The following is a 5151-nucleotide window of genomic DNA, read 5'->3' as shown; positions in this document are numbered from 1 at the left end:
GTATTTTCCATAACACTAAGTTCAAATATAGGGGGGAGGCCAATTTGTTTAAAAAAAAAGCAGTTTATAATAGCCAAAAAAATGAAAACCACCTGTATATCTCTTGATGAGTGAATGACTGAATAAATTGATGACTTCTGTGCTCCTCTAGAGCATTCCCTTCCATCCCTTATCACCATCCCTCCTCCAGTAACTCCCTATTCATCTGCTCTGGGGGTAAGGTGGTTTGTAGAAGCTGTCTGGTCAGCCTACACTATTTGGCAAGCACATCTTGCTTCTGGGGACTAATCCAGTCACAACCATGAGCTTCCAAATTAGATTCCCATCAGTTTGTTTATGTCCAATGCTGCCTCTCTCCTGGCCACCATTAACCCTCTTTTGTCTAACCACCCATTGCAGCTGCCCAAGCTTGGTACACAGCCACAGAGGAAGGCAGCCAGGATTCTCTCTGAGCCAAATGTTGAACTGCCAAATAAGGACCCTAGAAAAATTAGAGCAGCCACCTCCCAGAGCTACTAGACAGAGCTTGTGTTTACACAACACCAGTGGGATGTGTAATGAATTCTCTCCACCCCAGAAGCCTTCTTGTGGGAAATCTCTCCCGTGTGATTATGCAACCTTCTGTGTATCTATGTGAATATGATAAAAGACTACAGCTAATTGGTGACAGTTATAAGGAAAAAAAGCAGAAATGGTTCCATCCCGGAGCGAGACAGATTTGATCTGGAGGTCAGGGAACAATAGATCAAAGCAGAACCCAGACCCGACTGCAGAAGGCAGAGGACAATTAGAGAAAGGAAGAGTTCAATGGGAACTGGGGACCAGAAGAGATCCGTTTCCTGGGCTCCCTGAAGGAACTCAGTGGGAATTCAGTAGGAACTCAGTCTAGCTGTAGTTAGAATTAGGAACCAAGGAAGATTTCATTCTTTAATATTTTCATTCCCCTGCTATTTGAGCATCTACTCAGTGCTAGCCCTGTACTAGGCACTCAGGGGGGAATAAGCATGTACAAAAGATGGTTGTCTGACCTTAAAGAAATAGAGAAGTTGAGAGGAGGAGAAGACTTTCCCACTAATGCTATTTAAATCAATCCAACAAATATTTTTGAGTTGCTCTGCTAGACAGAGAGCGGGAAGGTGTAGCCATTCTGGGTGGCCTGTGGGTAAGAGGGGGTATTTCAGGTTCTACATTACTAAGCCAGAATAGCTTTTGTCTAAACCAGGAGTGAGGAACCTGCAGCCTCAAGGCCACATATGGCCCTCTAGGTCCTTAATGCAGTCCTTTGACTGAATCCAAACTCCACAGAACAAATCCCCTTAATAAAAGGATTTGTTCTGTAAAACTTGGACTCAGTCAAAAGGTCGCACCCAAGGACCTAGAAGGTCATATGTGGCCTCAAGGCCAAAGGTTCCTTGCTTTTCTCAAAAGAATCATTCTACAAATGATGAAACCAAGATTTAGAGTAGTAAAGCAACTTATTCAAGGTCACATAGTCAGATGAATGGAAGAGGCAAGCCTAGAATCTAGGTCTCCTGAATCTTAGAACTGTGTTCTTTCCACTTCACCAAATTATTTCTCTAATGAAATTATAAATAAAACATAGGCCCCATCCTCATGGAGCTTACAATCTAGTAAAGATGATGACTTTGGTCTTAAGTTGCAACCCAACCCCCAAAGGCCATTGGTATGGGACTCTTTCCTCACTGGTGTAGATCAGTGTGCTGAGCCCAAATGAGGGGCAAGACAGAGCTGTCCAGAGCAAGAGAGAAGAGACATCCCATTTCTTCAGTCTCTGTGGACTCCCCAGTCTCCTCGAATTCTTTAGTCTTTTCTTGGCTCTTTTGGCTTTCACCACGTAAATAGAAGATGTGTGAGATTATAATTTCTTTCAGGGCCACAAAAGGAAGAAGATTCTGGGAAGAAACCAACATGTACAATGCTGATCATGTCCTTATTCCCAGCTTGCTACACCTTTTGGTTACACCTTACATTCTCCCTATCCCCCACCCCATTCATGATCTCCAACCCAATGACACTGCCGTTCTTGCTATTCTTTAAAAAAGATACTCCCATATTCCAGCTCCAGGCATTTTCACTCATTGTCCCTCAAGCCTGGAATGCTCTTCCTTCTCATCTTTGCCTCCTGGTTTCCTTTAAGTCCCAGTTAAAATCCTACCTTCCAGTGAGCAGAACCAGGAGAACATTGTACACAGTAACAGAAACATCATGCAGTGACTGGTTTTGATAGACTTAACTCTTCTCATCAATACAAGAATCTAAGATAATTCCAAAAGACTCATGATGGAAAATGCTATCCACATCCAGAGAAAGAGTTATGGAGCTTGAAGGCAGACAGAAGGATACTATTTTCTCTTTTTTTTTTTTGGTTTTGTTTTGTTTCTTCTTTCTCGTGGTTTTTCCCTTTGGTTCTAATTCTTCATTACAACATGACTAATACGGAAATATGTTAATATGATTGTACATGTAAAGCCTATATCAGATTGCATGCCGTCTTGGGGAGAAGGGAGTGGGAGGGGATTTAGAACTCAAAATCTTATAGAAGTGAATATAGAAAACAAAAAAACAAATAAATTTTTTAAAAAATCTTACCTTCCACATGAGCCCTTCCCTAATCCCCCTTAATTCTAATGTCTGCCTTCTATTGATTATTTCCAATATCTCCTGTATATAGCTTGTTTGTACATAGTTGTTTGCATGTTGTCTCCTCTGTTAGACTGTGAGCTCCTTGAAGTTAGGGACCGTCTTTTGTTTTTCTTTGTATCCCCAGTTCTTAGCACAGTGCTGGGCAGGAGGCTTATTGACTCACTGACTGACTGATTGATTCTTATAACAACCTTGTGAGGTAGATGCTTTTTTAAATCTCCATTTTAATGATATGGTTGTTGTTTGTCCTTTGTTCTCAAAGAGGACCATGACATCAGGAAGGTGATGCCATAATTTGCAAGTGAATTTGATTTAAGTGAGAGAGGGCTGGGCAAAGTCATCAACCTTACTTTCTCCTCCGGAGCAATCTGGACCCAATGACAAGATATAGATCAGGAAGACTAGAGATAGCCCACAGTGCAGTAAGAGACCAAGGCCTTTTTAAACTAAAGTCTTTCCCAGGTCTCAGTTTGACTGAGGCAATAGCCCATTCAGTGACTAAGGTTTGGTAAGAAATGAGGCAAAGAATGGCCTGTTTTACCTAGTTTAAAAAAAAATCAGTCTGGGAGGGGAAGACCCTCAGAGTTTGTGGCAACAGAAACAATTGCTATTTACACTCACTCTGAGCCAACATGATCCAAACAATGATCAAGTGAGGCTTGGGCTGGGACCTATTGTTGGCCAATCAATGAGAACCAGAGTGATTTGGGTTTAAGGCATGGTCCTTAGGAAAGAAATCTCGCCTGTAAACCCCAAGATATCTTTTGAGGTTTCAGAGATCAAAATTTACAATCCTTTGGGCAGAGCACCCACAGGTAAGGGTATGATACCCTATGTGGACAGAGGGAGAGGAAGAAGGAGAAAAGAAGAAGAGATGAGAGAGAAGGAAAAGAAAGGTTCAAGCTCAGGTTTCTTAGCTCTATGTTGTACTTTTATTCACTCCACCATCTAGCTGCCATAGATTTATGATCCTATGAATTTGTAGACATCTTAAGAAATATGACTTTCTTTAAAAATAGTATTAAGTTGAATTGGTGTCTTTTGTTTTTACATCAACCATTTTTGAATATACCTCCTACCCTCATCCCTACCCAGCTCCAACAACATGACTTTCTCTTTCAATGTTCAGTTACCAGGAGCAAGAGTGGAGGACTTGGGGGGCGGAGCAGAACCAAGATGGCAAAGTAAAAGCAGGGAGTTGCTTGAGCTCTCTTCCAAACTCCCACAAATACCCATAAAAAATGACTCTAAACAAATTCTACAGCAACAGAACCTACAAAAAGAGTGAAACAAATTTCCAATCCAAGACAACCTTGATGGTCGACAGGAAAGGTCTGCTGCACTGGCTGGAAGAAGACCACAGTCTAGCGCAGGCCACAGGAGAACAGACTGGGCCCCAGTGAACCTGGAGCAGGCCTCAGGGGACTGAATCACTGGCAGCTGTGGTAGTTTCCAGACTTCTCAACCCACAAATGCCAAAGACAACTTAGAAGGTCAGTAGAAGGTCAAACCTGAGTGAGAGAGGAGTGCAGGCTACCCCTGACCCCAGGGCAGCCCTGGGATGGCAGCAGAGGCAGTGGCAGTGGCCATTTCTGGAGATCTCAGCCCACAGACAGTAAGGGGATCAAACAACTGATCAAAAGGAGATTACAGAGATCTCTTTGCTGACACTAAGGCAGGATTCTGTTGCTTTGCCCATAATTGGATCAGGGCCACAGTCCTGGGTGGCAGTCCTGGGAGGAGCACTGGCATAGCAGAGCTTGTGGCAGCAGTGGAGAGGGCAGAACCAGGGCAGAAAAGAGTGCTTGTGGCCACTCACAAACCAGAGCACAGGCCAAGAGAGGAGTAAACACCTATCCTTAGATCATACCACCTTAGAAGAACTGAAGACTTACAAGTCCCTAGAAGCACCTCTGAAAACAGCTACACAAAACCCCTGAAGCTTGGGACAGTTCACCCTCTACACTGGAAACAGACCCCTACCTTAACAAAGAGTTAAAAAGTCAAGTAATTGGCTGAGAAGATGAGGAAATATTGGGGAAAAAAACTCAGACTGTAGAATCTTACTTTGGTGAAAAGGAAGATCAAAACATACACTCAGAAGAAGGCAACAAAGTCAAAGCTGCTATGTCCAAAGTCTCCAAGAAAAATATGAATTGGTCTCAGGCCATGGAAGAGCTCAAAATGGATTTTGAAAATCAAGTAAGAGAAGTGGAGGGAAAATTGGGAAGAGAAATGAGAGCAATGCAAGAAAGTCATGAAAAATGAGTCAACAGCTTGCTAAAGGAGACCCAAAAAAAAATACTGAAGAAAATAACACCTTAAAAAATAGCCTAACCCAAATGGCAAAGGAAGTCCAAAAAGTCAATTAGAAGAAGAATGTATTAAAAAGCAGAATTGGCCAAATGGAAAAGGAAATCTAAAAGCTTACTGAAAAAAATAATTCATTAAAAATTAGAATGGAGCAAATGGAAGCTAATGACTCTA

This window comes from Vombatus ursinus, unplaced genomic scaffold (assembly GCF_900497805.2).
Source record: "Vombatus ursinus unplaced genomic scaffold, bare-nosed wombat genome assembly UNPS02014791.1, whole genome shotgun sequence".
In the NCBI taxonomy this organism is placed as follows: domain Eukaryota; kingdom Metazoa; phylum Chordata; class Mammalia; order Diprotodontia; family Vombatidae; genus Vombatus; species Vombatus ursinus.
The sequence above is the reverse complement of the archived record's forward strand: the minus strand, read 5'-3'. Positions refer to the sequence as shown.